General features: G+C 39.9%; 1 protein-coding gene across 6 annotated transcripts in view; it reads left to right on the top strand.

Annotated features, from left to right (window-relative positions):
• The window catches only part of shroom1 (shroom family member 1), a 118,266-nt gene that overhangs the window by 61,058 nt on the left and 39,407 nt on the right, over positions 1 to 17,801 (top strand). For 2 of the 6 annotated variants that reach the window (XM_034178017.1, XM_034178021.1), the window contains exon 1: positions 16,002 to 16,343. The exons of 3 other annotated variants lie outside the window; for them this stretch is intronic. The gene's annotated coding sequence lies outside the window, so the exon portion shown is untranslated. Of the gene's footprint in view, positions 1 to 2,246; positions 2,268 to 16,001; positions 16,344 to 17,801 lie in introns of those variants that run through there. One more of the 6 variants, XM_034178020.1, reaches the window with a different exon arrangement.

Here is a 17,801-nt window from a genome sequence, read left to right as displayed (position 1 = left end):
CAAATCGCAGCTCCCTGAAATGGAATTGAATTGTGAGGTACCTTATGATTCCCACTACAAGGTCTGTTAGAAAAGTATCGGACCTTTTTATTTTTTGCAAAAACTATATGGATTTGAATCATGTGCGCTTGCATCAGCCATGGTTGAACCTTCGTGTACATGCGTGAGTTTTTTCACGCCTGTCGGTTGCGTCATTCGCCTGTGAGCAAGCTTTGAGTGAGCACTGGTCCTCCCCCCTCGTCTGATTTTCATTGTGAGGAAAATGTCTGAACGGCTGGAGCAGCGCTGCATCAAATTTTTCCAGAAACTGCGAGAGACAGCCAGGTGGACACCATTCGGAAAATTCAGATGGCTTTCAGGGCCGATTTTATGGGCATCACACAGATTGAGTGGTATAGCCGGTTTAAAGATGGCGCACAATGGCGGAGGGTGCGCCGCACTCCGAGCGGCGATTGACAGGCTGAAACGACCAGATCATTTCCAAACTGAATGCTATGTTGATCCGGGATGTCGTCTGACTACCAGAGAAATGGCAGAAAAGGTGGACATAGCACTTTCCCAGCACATTCCACTGTTAAAGGAGATTTTGTCATGAAAACAGGAGTGGAGGAATTCGCCACGGAGCCGCTAATGGCTCGGAACGAAAGCACCTCCGTGTTGGTCTCACAGGACGTGACATGCCCAGATCTTCGACAATTTCTCAGATACTCACTCGACTGAAAAGCCACCCAAAGCCGTCTGAATCTTCCGAATGGTGAAAGAGCTGGGCATGTCCCGTGAGACTTCCAACACGGAGGTGCTTTTTGTTCTGCGCCATTAGCAGCTCCGTCCTGACGTGCGAATTCCGCCGCACGTCTTTCATTACAAAATCTCCTGTAACAGTGTTATGTGCCGAAAAAGTGCTATGTCCACCTCTCTTGCCATTTGTCTGGTAGTCAGACGACGTTCCGGATCAACACAGCCTTCACTTTGGAAATGATCTGGTCGTTACAGCCTGTCGATGGCCGCTCAAAGCACGTCGCACCCTCACCCACTGTGGGCCGTCTTTAATCCGGTTGTAATGCTCCTTAATCTGTGTGATGCCCATAAGATCTTCACCGAAAGCCATCTGAAGTTTCCGAATGGTTTCCACCTGGCTGTCTCTCACAGTTTCTGAAAATATTTTGATGCAGCAAAGCGGCAGTCGCTTGGCCATTTTCCTGACAATGAAAATCCGCCGAGGGGGCTGGACCACTCCTCCCACAAAGTGTGCTCACAGGCGAATGACGCAACCGACAGGCGTGAAAAAACTCACGCATGTGCATGAAGGTTCAAGCTTGCCTGATGCAATCACACGTGATTCAAATCCATAAGGTTATTGCAAAAAATTAAAAGGTCCGATATTTTTCTAACAGACCTCGTACTACCTGTACTATCTCGGTAAACAGGACTTCAACATTTACAACAGTTAGGAAAAACTTGTTCATTTTTGTAGAAATTGTTATATGATTGCCTTGGAGGAAGGTCATATCACACTCGCCGTCCATCAGAAACGCGTATTTAAATTTAAAGAAATATAGTTTTGAATCTCACTGTGGCTGAGTACTGCGTGTTTCCACTCCATACTGATCAGAGGGAGACTGATGCACACTGTTGTTCTGTGTGAATAAAGTGGGTTTGTTGTGTATATATAAAGGGTGTTAAATTGATTTTTAAATATGCACAGCATGGCTTTGTAGTGAAGCAGCAGACAGGAGTCTGTTTGTCATGCTGACACGGGGCTTCTAAAGTGAAGCAGAAGTAATACACACATTTATTTGATGACTCACTAGGGTTTAGTCATGTTTAATTAAATGGATATGATCAATCAAAAAATGCCTTGATCGGGCCGATACTGATCAGATGCAGTCAGACAGGGACATCTCTACTTATAAATTTTATTAAACCAAGTGTTCAGTTTTCAAAGGTTTACCTGAACTGGGAGTAGTTTCAGTACACAGGGGGTTGTATGGTAAGTTAAAACACACTAGTACTTTACTTCTATGCAGATATATTGTTATTTTTAGAAGGTGGACAGTGGTTACCAGTACTTTTAAGAACTTTTTTTTTTTTTTTAACAGAGACTGAAGCTGGTGGCACCAACAAGGGTCTGTTTACCTGAATTTTCACAGTGAGGCAACCAAATACCACCAGAATTAGCAACTAAAATTTAGCGGATTACAACAAGATTTTGTTGACTGAATCTGAAACCACAAATTACTGGACAAGTGAGAAGGAAAAGATGACTGGTAAGAAAGATAAGTGAATTTATAACACAATTAACTTCATTGGACTGTTGGTAATAATGTTCAATCGGCAAAATGAAACGGTCAAGTTAAATATGTAATTGACAAAGTTTATACTGACATTTTATAGTTTGTGAGTTGTGTGGATCGGGAAGGTCTGCCAGGATTTTAATCGATAACACAGGGATGGAATGGTCACAATAAACATTATGTTTGTGGTAAATTCAGTGCGTTTAAGTATAAGCAGGAAATATAAAAATGCCAGTGGTAATTTGAATTGATAGTATTAAGGAATTCAGAGATTTTAACCAGCACCCATAATGATATCAAATGGCTTGAGCTCTGATGCGGTTTGTCTCAAACCTGACATCAAATGATCTTGACGAAAGTACTTAAACTGAACTGAAAGCATTTTATTTGGCTTTTTATTTTAAATTCATGTCCACTATCAGCCTTTCACAGATAGCTAAAGCAGGTCATGACTGAATTTGTGTTGACACAAAGCAAAATGTACAATTAAAATGGTTAAAACATAATACCCCCTTATAAAATAGCATATTTCATTTATTTTTTACAAACATTTTTATTGTAAAATGCTTATAATATAAATCATTATTAATGATATTTTAAGAGTTGCATTACCTATCAATCTGTGAGAAGCCAAATTACAAAACATAAATTACTTCTGCATTTGCATTTTGAATAGCGTGTTAAAATATCGGATGCTAACGATAGCTAGCAAACTTTTAAATGTTGTCTTGCATCTGACATCAAGGTTAAAGTTTAAAGCTTGCTAGCTTTCGCTAGGGCTGTCACAATTATTACAATATTCGTCAATCGCGATTATTTTTCATATTCGCGATTACTGTGAATTATTTATTTTATCCACAAAGCATAAAACGACTCAATCTGACGTCATTGTGCTGCAGCCTCGCTCTCGTCTTAAGGTGGGACAATAACATGGAGGCTGAAGAGCGATCTGTCCTGCCATTTGGATAAGACGTCCGATTAAAACAGTGGCCGTCTTCTTCAAAAGCCGTCTAAAATGCGGAGCTGTCGGTGTGTGTGTGTGTGTGTGTGTGTGTGTGTGTGTGTGTGTGTGTGTGTGTGTGTGTGTGTGTGTGTGTGTGTGTGTGTGTGCGCGTGTGTGCGCGCGCATGGAGTCAACAGGCTGCAGACTGCGAGGAAGGGGGTGCGTGAGGGAGATTCCTGAATGCAGGCGCGACACGTTACAGTCTGAGAACTATGGAGTTAAAATTGTCTCATTAATATTTGTAAATGCACACAGGGTGATCTACAAATAATCATTGATTTGCAAATGTGTTGAGATATCCACAAATGCAAATTTCATATTTGTAACTTGTAAATTGGTCTTTGCAAATAATGTTGTATTTGCAAATATAAAACTTAATTTGTAAAAAAAAAAAAATTACATTTGTAAAACTGGAAATTGTATTTGTGAATCAAGTTTCAGCATTTGTGGATCACTAATTACACGCATTCATCACTTTCCTCTGCAACGTCATTTTGAGACATTCTTTTCGTGAACAGATCCACAAACAAATGCCTACTGATTCACAAATACACATGCACACTGGATATCCACTAGATGGCAGTGTGGTTCCATTCATTGATGTGGCTGAAACTATATGCTCCTGGATGACTCTTTAATCGTGATCGTTACTGAGTTTTTAAAATGCTTATCGCAAAGCGTTTTTTTTTTTACAACATAATGCAAGTTTTATAAGTCCGCGGACACTGATCTGTGTGTTACAGATACAAATCAGTTTCCTCGGTTCCGCGGAGCCTGGCTGTTGCGACAGTTGTCGTAAAGCGGGACTGGTTGGTTGCTGCGGTGACGCTGTGTGGCTCCTGTGCGAAGCTTAGCTAAATGTAGCAACTTTTAGAACTTTCAAGTTTTTAAAAGAACAATTTTGCAGCATGTCTGTGTCATGGAGCACGCACAGGCGCAATGCTGTTTAATACGCTTATTTGAACCACTGCGTTAAAGAGTACAACACTAACACGCCCCCTTTCCCATGATGAAATCCGCAGACACATAATTTTAAAAAATAATTCAGCTTGCCACATCAATGAATGGAACCACACTGCCATCTAGTGGATATCCAGTGTGCGTGTGTATTTGTGAATCAGTCGGCATTTGTTTGTGGAACTGTTCGCGAAAATGTCTCAAAATGACGTCGCAGAGGAAAGCGATGAATGCGTGTAATTGGTGATCCACAAATGCTGAAACTCAATTCACAAATACAATTTCCAGTTTTACAAATGTAATTTTTTTTTTATTTTTTACAAATTAAGTTTTATATTTGCAAATACAACATTATTTGCAAAGACCAATTTACAAGTTACAAATATGAAATTTGCATTTGTGGATATCTGAACACATTTGCAAATCAATGATTATTTGTAGATCACCCTGTGTGCATTTACAAATATTGAGACAATTTTAACTCCATAGAGAACCATCACTGCGCAGCGAGCGCGGAGCAGAGAGGATTTTACCCCGAGTGAACATGTTAAAAACAAAACCAAAACGTGAAGCTGCTTTTACTTCTCTCTGAACTTTCTCTAAAGGTGTGATTCTGCCGTTACCATGCTGTTCACACCATGTGCGCGTCGTATGCTGAATTTATGAGATCATGAGATGAAATAAATGGTCAAATAGCTTTAAAAACATATTTAAAAATTGAGAATATATGAATGAACTGAGCCACAAAAAAAAAACCCTGACATGGAGAAGCTGTGGTGATGTTCAGATGTACAGATCACAAAAAGCAGGTGAGAACTCTGAACTTTAACAGCTGTTACTTTCCAAAGGTATTTATTTGTTCAATATGGGCTTAATGCAGTGTTTAAGCACAAAACGTGACTGATGAGGAGAAACAATTTCAGAAATGCAACAGAAACAACCACAATTCAGAAAAAGTTGGGACTGTATGTAAAATAAAGATGAAAAATAAAAATGTTGCACCATTCCCAGTTTCTCCACTCACAGAAGCCAAACGTTCTTCCAGAGTTGTGTAATTATACTACAATAGTAGAATATAAAGAAGGGAAAAAAAAGAAAAAAAAATAGACAATATACTCGTCAATCGCAATTATCTGTCTGACAATCGTCTCCAGAAATTCCTAATCGTGACAGCCCTAGCTTTCGCTACAATTACATGCTTGCTGTCACGGCGATCCCAGTGGGTCTTCACTTGAGTGGAGACAGACGGCTGGGAAGGGCAATGAAGGGGCTGTTCTCTGAACATAGTGACACCTGGGCTATAGGTCGAATTCCTGCTGTGGAAAAGGGCAGATTTTCCCAGTTGTTTCCAACTTTTTTCACATTAAAACTTATAGGAAGCTAAAGAGCTGCTATGAAAAGGTACAGGCCTATCACTTTTTTTCCTTTCATCCCTGTATATATCTGCCACTTTGCATTTTAATCTAGAGTGCAATGTTGTTCTCACATCTATGTAAACAAATTTGACGAAAAGGAGTCTAAATTGCTCTGTTCTGTTATTCACTCATTACCTTCGTCTGTTTAATTAGTGATCCACTTGGATTCATGTGCTCAGTATGAATTTCAGGGTCGGTACACCTGATAATTTGCACAACTCAAAAATGTAAAGAATGTGGCTTAATGTTGTTATTAAGTTGCTTAATTTTAAATGTCACCTGCTGCCCATGAAACTGACTGGGCAGGTCATAACTGCCAAATAATTTTCAAGAAGATGAAATCATCTGAATTTACTTCCTAAAAAAATGTTTTGGCTTGGCTTGGAGCTGTTGATTTGAGCAGCAGTTGTTCTCGAGTCAGGAAGAAATGTGATTATTAATCATTGGTCCTCACACACACACACACACATACACACCGTTTTTTGTTTGCCTCGTTATGTTCTTTGCAAGTCAAATCTGTGCTGCATCTCTGAATACTTCCTCGTTAACACTACTGTTCTGCAGGGCATCATGTATCATACCATATTTTAAAGTGGACTGTGACTAGGGATGGGTATCGGAACCGGTTCTTTTCAGGTATCATTAAGAAATGATTCGATCCACATCAGTAGCCTTTTTGTGTAACAATTCCTTTATCGGTCCTTCAGAGCGGCCGTTGTTTTTGGGGTGTTTCTCAGGAAAATGATTTCTCTACATTGATTACAGACCATGAAGTGGGTCTGTAATCAACAGTTTCTGCAGTGCGGCTTTGCTTTGAACCTTGAACCAATGAAGCAATGCTTTGATCTGCTGCTTCATTGGTTCTTTGTTTAATTTCGCTTTATTTAAATTTTCCCCCACTAAAACCATAAAGAAGATTTATCTGTGAGTCATACTTATGTTAAACTGACTTATGGTCTTCTGAAACAGTTGATGTATTTTATAACTTAAAAACGGGACCGATGCTAACGTGTTAGCATGTCTATGGCGTTTTCAATGTTACAGTTAACATTAAGGTGTTTGTATCTCAGCACGTTTGTGTGCATTTGTTTTCTGTATAATAATTAATGGCTCAGTTTGTTTTCGTAAAAGAGTCAAATTTATTACAAATTGTAATATTTTTTAAATTTATTTTTATTTATATATTAATAGTAACCCTTACCAAAAAGTAGTATATGCAAGTATGTTTCAAGTATGCTTCTAGTTTACTTTTTATATACTTATCAGTACTATTTTTTGGTAAGGGAATAGCAACAACAGCAATAATAGTAATAACTAATGATGCTACAATACACTTTTAGAGGAGACAAAAATAACCTGATAAAACAAAACACAACAGAAAAGATAAAGGCAACTAAAAATGAACATAAATAAATATAGAAATTAATAACTGTTTCCTGTGAAGACCTAGTGACTGTTACACCTCCACTTCATCCCTGTTTTATTTAAGTTTGACAATTTGTTTCGGTCAAACCATATTTTCAATTTGTTAATTTCTTCAGTGATTTCCTCCAGCACTATCTGTTAAGCTAAAAAAACTGCTGTATCCTAGTAAGAGCAGAATACTACTGGAATGAATTTGAATAAGGAAAGTTGTGTTTTTTCACCACTTTCATCCCTGAATATGTCAATCGTGAGTCACTTTAAAGTCACTAACTGAGACTCCTGTCTTGTTGTGAGAAAAGAAACAAGAATCGTCCTCCGTTCTGTTCACACAGCTCCAGAAGCTGCGTGGCTCTCTGCTGAGTCAAGTTAGAAAGATAGAGTCCAGTCGGAATTAACTTCAAAGCGAAACACCGTTTAAATCAAATGACACCACTTTCCAAATGCTGTAATACAAACTGCCATTGATCAAAACGTTTTTTTTTTTCCTCCCAGAATGAGACATCCTGTTCTGACATGCAGCAGCCAGCTGAGCTCAGCTCAGAGGTCTGGAGTGACATTCATGCCAAAATGTCTGAAAGGAAATGCTTTTGACAAAAACTACAGATTTTATTTATTTTTATTTATGTCCAGAGATCAAGGATCCAGTGACCAATTTAAAATGTTGACATAGAAAGCGTGTAAAGCGTTCTTTTAGTACACGGAAAATTCAGAAGAGGTATCGATAAGTGAAACGATAAAGAATCGGATCGAAAAGTGGAATCGATAATGGCATTGATATCGATTAAAATCTTATCAATACCCACTTCTAGATATGAAGCAGTATTTTTTTTTATGTAATGTCTAAACTCGACATTACTGGATCTCTGTGAGGTTCGAGCTTTACAATCAGGTCATCTTGGCTTTTATATTCTTAATTAATTTATATCAAGTTGCCGAGAATTGCTTTCAGTTTGATTTAAAGGAAGATAATTTTATACATTTTTATTTTTTGTATTTGAAATGGCATAAACAAATTAAAATGTGTGACATACTGTGTTCCAATAATTTTGGGCACTGTATACTCTGAAGAATGCCACAATTGTTAATTCATCTAAATCAACTTATTTTGCAGGTCTTAGGAAAGTACACTATCAGCCTGCAGTAGCCTACATGGCTGCTGATCATAACTGCTCATGTAAAGTTGTTAATAGAAATAAGAAATATTCAATGGAAAAGCAGCCCTAATTGTGTTAAAAGGCAGTTAAACATGTTTCAGAAATGAGGTTACACACCTACAACAAAATGTTTGCTGTATGTGACTGTTTTTTTCACACATCATAGTGCAGCTATCCATTTCCCTGTGAAACCTGTGAAATGATACTTTTTTCCCTCAATAATTGTTACATCCAACCCTCAGAACCACCTTTATGATGGTACGCTTTTGTTTTTCAGTCCAATGTGGTGGAAGTATGTTGAGAGGCTCTTAGATGTCCATGATAGACCCGTGTGTGACATCAGCTGCAATGACCCCTTGGCCTGAGTATTTCCTTTCATGTATAGCTATGAAAACAAGTTTATCAATTTTAAAGGAAATGTCTTTCAGATGGAATAAAAAAGTATTTAGGTCTAATTAATGCAGGAATGGAGAGCCTAATAGAGTCTGACAACTTGCCTTGGTCAAATAGCAATTTTAAACACTGTTTTGAGCACTGCTCAGCAACAAACAGCTGCAGTTTCAATCTGTCTCAGACAGACAAAGTAGATACACACACACACATGGTCGAGGAATTGCAGGGGTTACTGATCACCTTGCATGGCAACGCAGCTTTCACTTTCCTGCTACTAGATGCTTTCATGTGTTTCTGCACAGCATCCAACCATTTCCACCTTTTTAAAAATGGTTTCCTCCTTCCTGGGTTTTGCTTGATCAGGAACAATGAGATTGTTGTTGAAGTACTATGTGGAGATGTGAAGTCCCAGCCAAGTACTTGTCCATTTGTTGTACTGTACCTCGTTTGTTCATGATGGGCTTTCACATCGTATGGATTACTTTGACAACACCTCGGGCCTTGGATAAAAATGCAGAATCATGACTAAAAGTGTGTGTACACACAAAAGCAGAAATGTGCACACACTTTCTTTTCAGAGTTGTAAAGCCATTTGTATGAATGGCTCACTTTTATAAATCTCAGTCATCATGAAATTGTGTGTCGACCATTCCCATCTTTAGCTGTGAATGGGTGTAGAAGTTCCCTTTAAGTCATCATTTGCATGTAAAAACACTGTGCACCACAAGTTGTTAAATGTGGCAATGAGAAACAAAATATCATCAAATTCAGACACCCATTGGAGATGTGGAGAAAAGGCAAAAAAAAATTATAAATAGGCCTGCATCATGTGGAAATTTTTAATAAAGCTGGGTGCTTGTACTTTAGGATCCTTCTTTCTTTTTCTTCTCCGATACATCTAAGTAAATCCGATTTTAGATCTGTGTTGTTTAACTGAACTGTGCACACATATGTGCAGCCAAATAAACGGGGAAGATGCTTGTGCTACAGCAACACTAATACAAAATTCTTTCTATGGGATTGTGCAGAGGTGTGGCTGTGTTTGTGTGTGAACATAGCCACTGTGACACAATCACAAAATAACATTTTATTTCTCTGATTCATGCCTTTGTTTTAACTAAGACCGGCCCCTCTACCCATCACTGTCTGACTCACTCACTTGGCAGTGTCTTGTGTGACTGAGTTGTTGTCACTATTCACGTAAAGGACGAATTTCGAAAAGGCAATGAAATTTGTTCCCATGATAGCGGTCTCACAAACAGTCTATGCTTTTTCTTCAGGTGCTGCCCTTTCTTCTTTGTCCACTTCCAAAAAAATCCAGCCAATGAACTGAAATCATGTAAACATGTTTTTCCAATGATCAGATTGCTGAAGTGCATGGAAAATCCAAGAGATCAAATTATTACAGTTGTCTGATTGCTGATAATATCTGATTATTATGGTAATGTAATGGCCATTGATTTAGCTATGACTGAAGCAATTATTTGAGTAACTCTAATAATTCGATTGCAAAAAAACGTCCAAGGCAAATTTTGTGTCTCCAAGCTCCGTTTAATGTTGTAGTACATATGCCAGGTCTGTGTGTGGAGCTGTAATGTCCCCAGAAAAAAACAGAAGACGACTAGAGTCGTGTAAGAGCTAATCAATATAGCACAAAAAGCTACAGCTTTCCAGTGTGACACACCAAGTAAAATAAAGCCTTTTAAGAGAAAGACGGTCTACGATGATCATCTGAAATAGCTTACTGCGCATTTAAAGTGAAGCAGTGTGAGGGGACTGACTATTCGCCCAGTGGCCAGCTGCTGTCTTTCTTTCTGCTGTGAGGGGCCCTTGGCACTCCCCTTACACCGGGCAAGTCACAGCTCCGTCCCCAGCCACACTGACAAACAGTCTCTGAAAGTAGATCCTCTCAGCAGAAGTCCACTCTTTCTTCTGTGTTTTGCTCGGACTCGCACTGTTTCACTTGTTAATTTTCGCTTTTTTTGAGCAACACACAACACTTCACAAACAGTGTAACTTAAAAAAAAAACAGTGATTGCGAGGCTTGCATATTCAACCAAAAAGAGGGAGTGTGGCTTTTGTGGAAAAGCTGCTCTCCAAAGACCAGTTTTTCACAGGCTGTGCTCACGTTCACATGCAGCCTGACTGAGGGTTACACCGAACACCTGTTTTTACGGTCCGGTGTAAGGGGAGTACTGAGCTCCTGACACCAGGAAAGCTTCAAAACTTGTAAAGACGTGAAAAAATAAATAATTACCCAGGAAAACAGAAAGGAATACAGTAAATTTGACAATCTGCATGATGGTGCAGTGATATTGTGCCATTGCTTAGGGAGAGCTCTGGACTGTTCATGTTGTTTAAAAACTACTTTTTATCCAATTACTCGATTAATCGATAGAATACTCAATCACTAAAATATCAATAGTTGCAGCCCTAGATTCAGCATACTGCAGCTACTGGCTAAGCTAATCTTAACTGATAAAACTTTGTGTTCAGAGGATACGCTAAAATCACGTTTTATTTTCCGATTACGCATGCATCTTACACAAATTTGCAAAAGTTGGGTGTGTATATGTCCAGTAGTGAAAAATTTTGCACTACGTGTGTCTACTCAATCACTCCGGGTGCTCCAGCTTCGCCCGGCCTCACCGACAGTCGCTGAAAAAAAATGTTCTTCTCAGAGGGTGATGGTCTTCTGCTTTTTGCTGCTAATCTTGCAGTTATGACTTGCAGACTGTTTTGCTTTTTATTTAATTGCTGTTTTTCTGGAACACGCATGTCTTCACAAACATGGCAACTTTCAAACTTGTTCAGCCTCCAGAACAGACACACAGTGATGTAGGAAACACCGCACCTTATGCGCATTTGCCGCATGTGGACACGCTTAAAAAACCGCGAGTGGAGACAGAAACTTGAGCATCCCTTGCATGCAGTCTGAAAGACCCTTTAACGTACTGTATATAGGACTTACTTAATGTCAGCAAGACTTAAATCTGGACTGTTTTTATTTTCAAATCTGCTTCCAGCAAAAAATGTTATCAGTGAAATCTATGGGGGTTTTAACAAATGTGTGTCTGTTTAACAATCGTTCAGCATCAGTGAACTTCAGTGACCTTTAACTAGCAATTCAGACCAAAACTCTGTGGTTCAAACAAACACATTTTCGACATTACTTCAATGACACTTAACTATTGTCTCCACATGAAAATAATTTTAAACTGCATCCTTGAAAAAGACATTGAACTTGAAGAACATGTATAAATGTCTACTACACTCGATTTTAGGGTGAAAAAAGTGTTTCAGAGGTTTTCCATATGTTCTTTTAAAAGTGAATGTGTCAGTGACATGGCTATAGTGAATGTGTCAGTGACATGGCCAAATTGAAATGTGAATTGATCCATGTCTGGCAGCTAAATCTTCTGAGGTAGATTGTGAGGTTGGAGCTGTCTACATGGGGTCTGTTTCCCACTGTTTGTTTAATTTTTACTGGTGTTGCAGGACGCCTCTAGTGAGAGATTGTGTGACTGAACCTCTGCTTTGCTGTAATGCTGCCAGATACAGTTTATGATTTCCAGTCCAAAGGCTGTGCCTTCAGCCTGAAAAGTAAAATTCAAAACCACCTATTCTAGAAACATTGCTCTGCTGCAACAAGGACTTGAACACTTGATGATGTCAAATTGCACGTTGCTTTAAACGACAATCGTGATATTGTTGTAGACTGTTTTTTGCACACCCCTATTGGCCAGCCATGCTCTCCAAAGCAATCCAGTGTTTCTCCTTCAGGATTGTAGACCTGGCAGGCTGCCAGGCTAACAAGAACCTTCGCCAGGCCAGAAATGCTTTGTTAATAACTCTAATGGAAAAATAAGGCCAATTGTCCAGTAATTTGGATGTCTGTAATCCTTTCAATGTATATGCAGTGCTTTAATTCTGGTACAGTAAAACTCACCTAAACCATCGTCGTACAAACTGGATACTCATGCTCACCGGAAAAAAGCAAATGTCCCAATGCTTTGTATGGTTTTCCATGTAATAAACACCGTTTCTACCAGATTTTGTATAACGGATTTTCACTCACATCAGACAAAATGTCCCATCCGATTGCAATGCATTTCCATTAAAGGAGACCTGCATTGAAAAAAATGCAGTCCGATTTTTTTGAACAAAAAATGACTTACATTTACACGAGATCCTTCTGAATGTAGTAAAGTAAATCTGCAAGCCCAGATCTGTCATTCAACGCAGAAATCTTCATTTGAAAATGACAAATTTACAGCTAACATTTAGCCCTCCACACGGACAAGACCCTCTCCCAGCATGCATTGCACCAATTGTAATTTGTGGATTTACGTCAGTTTGCATCTGCACCTTTTTCTTGTCTTATACGGAAGGATCTACTTTTTTAAAACTTCATATTGTCTTGTGGCACATTTGGTGAGTACACATTTCTTTTATTTGTGCTTGAAAATTATTTTGGGGGACTTTTTCATACGCCCGTTTGATTGAGTGGTGTTGCAATGAAAATCTACTGTCTTTCGCCTCCGATACCATCGCAGGATATGGAGGCAAGACCTGCAAAGAATCCCAGTCATTAAAAATATATAAACCTCTCTCAGCATCCATGGAGCTCTGGGGCTCCGATTGCCGAGACATGCGGTGCTGTGGATTTTGCCGCAAGAAGTCTGTCCTTGCAGCAACAGGTGTACCGGCCGCTTCGCATTAAAACAGCGAGCGTAGCGGAGGCAGAGAGCAGGAGAGGAAGAACGGCGCCCGCTGTCGATGTCGTTGCTGATCTGAGCACACAGATCTGTATCTCACATTCATTGCAGCTTACTTTTGGATGTTGAAACCAGGACGTGTATAAGTAACATTACTAACAGATAAAATCAATTTCAGTGCGGGATCGGACTGAAGGCGGGAGCACGTCGTCTTGTCCCTGACGTCATGGAAATGATACGGCTGTACAAACTGTTTTCACAGAGGGCTAAATTTTAGCTGCAAATTTGTCATTTTTAAATGAAGATTTCTCCGCTGAATTACAGATTTACTTTACTGCATTCACAAGGGTCTTATAAATACATATCAGCTATTTCTTTCTGAAATCTGACCACATTTATTTCAATGCAGGTCTACTTTAAAAACCTCTGGTATACTGGACAGAGCAGTCTGGATGTGCACTGTGCTTGGACCCGACACCTAAATGAAGCAGGCTTTTATTCAAGGCTGGTGATTATTGACAAAATGCTTCCTGCACTGTAATATGGTGTTATGTTTCACACAACTGTCCCTGGGTGTGGTGAACCAAAGACCACTGCTTTAGATCACAGCCCTCTGTGTGGCTGTCCGGAGCTTGAATCACACCTGCTTGAATGACAGAGAAGAGAAGGCTGTGATTTGTCACATTTGTTTTCACTCCTTCTTCTCCTTACATACTTTAAATTTTTGCAGTGCACACGCTGATTACATTGCTATCATGGCTCAAATGCATCTGTCAGAAAAGTCTGCAAATATGACCAACGTTACAACACAGTCACAAAAAGATGCACAAATGACCCGCAATTCACGGAGGGAAATTACATGTACCATACCGTTGGTTTGGAGGTTGATGATTGTATAACGAAGTGTAGTGCAGCAGCTAAGATAATATTTAGAGCAAAATTGTGCAAATGGTGATACAAGCACCAAAGTTGGCACAAATACTCCTTAGACATTACTCTTTTGAAAAAAAAAATGACTGGCCACTTGACAGCCTATTATCATTGTTTTATATGTTTGCACTGAGGAGTTGCTTTTAACCTCATTGTACATGCATATAGTAGGGCTGTCACTAACAATTATTTTCATTGTCGATTACTTGGCGATTATTTTTTTTTTCGATTAATCGATTAATCAAATGATTACTTTGTTTTCTTGCTAAAAATGCATCAAGCTGCTGTGCACATTAGAATTGACCTTTTAAGTCCACTTAATGGACCTTAATCAAAATACTTATGATAAATTCGGATAAACAAAACACACATTTAACTTAAAAGTGTAAAATAAAACGTTTGAGGAATGGAAAGAGAAGGACAGCAGATGAGAAGAACAGCAAAAGCAACAGCGTAAAGATTTAACATCGGACGAACTGGACAAGATTGAAGATGGGGGAAAAAAGAAGAGAACAGTTCTATCCTTGTGGGCGGCCAAGCGCTCTGCATCAAAACAGAGAGCGTAGTTTCTGGACCTGTTTGTCACGGCGCGACACAGCGGGGGGGGGGGGGGGGGGGGGGGGGGGTGAGTGGCCCGCTGCGGCGCGTGCGCCTGCAGACTCGGTAAGCGCATCAGAGACAAAACATAAAATAGTCCCAAATACTCACACATTTTTATCAAGTTCTGTTAACTTAAATAAATATGTGTGTTAGGTCACTGTGTGGGACCATGGTATAAGTGGATTAAACAACACTGTATAATGCACGGCTTCGAGTTGTTTAATCCTTACATATATCGGTACACGATAACTGTTGGGTAGCTAAACATGCTAGATTACCCTGTGTTGTTTGGGGTGGATTCGGCTGCCCCGGGATGTTTGCGTTTCAGGTGCTCCTGCATGACTGTAGTGCTGCTAGCACGACTTTGCACAGTCTGCGTGTAAGTGACTTGGCCACTTTGTTTTCTGTGAAATGCTCCCATGCTTTGGATTGTTTCGGTCTTGCTCTAAATTTCTCTGTTAACTCCGCTTCGGCTCCTTGCTGTTGCTGCTCCACCATTGTTTATCCGGGTGCGTTGTAGCAGAGTCTTTGCGTAGGGAAAGAAAAAAAAAAAAATCACTTGGCTACCATATCCGCTTCTCCCTTGAGGAAACACTGCCCCCCCCCAAGTTCCTGTTGCAGCTAGCGCTTCCACAAAACACGTCGCCAGACCAAAATTATACAGTTTTTGAATGGTAACACATGATTGGGCGATTTGTCGAATTAAAATATGTGTCGACAAATTTTCATTGTCGACATTATCGATAATGTCGTGACAGCCCTAGCGTATAGTGGCAAAGGCATTGGATTGCATTCTATTCTTGAAGTTGTCTGTTACCTTATTTTTAATAATGGAAGCAGAAGGTATACTAAAAGGTTTTGGAGATTAGAGGCAAAATGAATGAGATGATATGGGTTACTTTTTTTTTTTTTTTTCTTTTTGGAAGGAGAAGGGGTAGCGCTGGGTGATCACCCATTCTCACACACTCCCCAACATCACTGTGACCTCCTTGGACTCCTCTCCCTCCTGCCTTGGCCAGTCTCCATGTGCTGGGCTCAGGCCTTGGGAATGAATGGCGCCGGGTTCTGCTCTGTCTTTGAAGCCAGCCAGGAATGTGAGCCCCCCCCAACCCTCTGTTGTTCAGGCAGCCAGCAGCACTAGCGACTAACTACGGCAGTGAAATATTCCCTCTGCTGCGCTCATTGTGCATCGGAGAGCCGAACGTCATCGGCTAGCCAATCAGTAGCTCCCACCAGGAAGTTTTAGGTCTCGGTGGGGGGAGAAAGGACTTGGTAAAAGTCTTCCTTCTAATATCAGGCTGTCCGGATTGCTTGTTGTTCCTCTTCAGATAAAGATATATGATAAATGATGGCAGAAGTTCTTGTGGACAATACCTTTTTGAGTTGAAGCTTGGGGGGGGGGATTCTGTTTTCAGATGACATTAAGAAGGGCAGCATCTTACACTCAGATTTGGGTGAGTTTTAATTCCTACTTTCTTTCCTGTTAACAGTACTGGTAAACATCTAGAAACTTAAAAGATAATCTGTAAGTTCCGGGTTTGTAGTTTAATGTCTGCCTTGCTGTTATGACTTTGCAGTCTTCCCACTTGCGTTCAGTTTGGCTGCTGTCATTGTTCAGTTTTGTTGTCTGTTGTGTTGGTTTGCGTATGAGGGTATTTGTCTGGACGAGACCCCCTCTCCCTCCCTTTCTCCCCTCTGTACATTTTGTCACCGCTTGTCCTCTCCATCACTTCCTTGAGCTCTCCCCTGTTTGCAAGCCCCTTTCTGTTCACACAGAAGCCACACACCCCACAGATCAGACGATCTTTCATAAACACACGGAATCCTTCGTAGTACTGTAATTCGAAAGGCATTCAGGAGGTTGGTTTTCTGTCAGTGCAAGTTGAATACCTTTCATTCTGGTTTTTCAGCAGTATAATCACTGAGAAATGTTTCTTTTTGGAATTGTAGTGGGTCACTTGTGAACTCACATGAAATTATTTGAATTTCTAGAATTTATTGCTTGTCGAGACAGTTTATTGCAGAACTTTTGCAGAGTTTTTCAGTTGTAAACTAATATTGACAACATGCTTAAAGGTCATCCCCTGCAGGGGTGGTGGCCAAGTGGTTAATGCGCTTGGTTTCAGTTCAGAAGGCTCCGGGTTCAAATCCCACCCCCGCCACATTTCTCCATGTAATGTGGAGTTGCGTCAGGAAGGGCATCCGGCGTAAAACCTGTGCCAATTCAACATGCAGATCCACCTTGGATTTGCTGTGACGACCCAGAGTGCAAACAAGGGAGCAGCCGAAGGGATTTACTTTACTTAAAGGTCATCCCCTCAGATGTTAATGTCAAATGGAGGTCATAATTTTTGAGGTTTATTACATTTTTGTACCACAATATATTGTTATATTGCAACTAAGTGCCAAATCAAATCAACTCTATGCTTTATTTTTGTTGTTTAAGGCCGGTTTTGTTTTTGAGTAAAATTTAAAAAAAAAACTAGAGGGAAAGAAATGGGTCCATTAAAATGGGCTTTATTGTGTCTCGTCTTATTGCAGCTTGACTTTAATACTCTAGTGTAAGAGGAGATGAATGCTCTTCTTTTTCTTTTTGTGTCTTTTCATACCCAATTTGTTTGGTCTGCACCTTTGGACTTGGTCAGAACCAAAATAGCAGGTGTGAAAGCTGCCTTGAACTACAGTCTGGACCAAAATTTGGTCTGATCAGAAGAGGATAGTTTGAACTTTTACAGGACGTTCAGGCAGGGTATTGTCACCTGCAAAACAGTAGAAGAAAAGAAAGTGACAATTGTATTCATTTGCCTGATTAAAACCTGCTGATTCTATGCTTTATGCTTCAAGGTGCTTCTGGAGTACTGTGTAGCACCTCAGGAGAGGAAAATGGAGAACCATCCAACCTGCTTTAAATA

The sequence above is a fragment of the Thalassophryne amazonica genome, chromosome 9 (genome assembly GCF_902500255.1).
Source record: "Thalassophryne amazonica chromosome 9, fThaAma1.1, whole genome shotgun sequence".
Taxonomy (NCBI): Eukaryota; Metazoa; Chordata; class Actinopteri; order Batrachoidiformes; family Batrachoididae; genus Thalassophryne; species Thalassophryne amazonica.
Note: the sequence above shows the minus strand (reverse complement) of the source record. Positions and strands in the feature narration are given on the sequence as shown.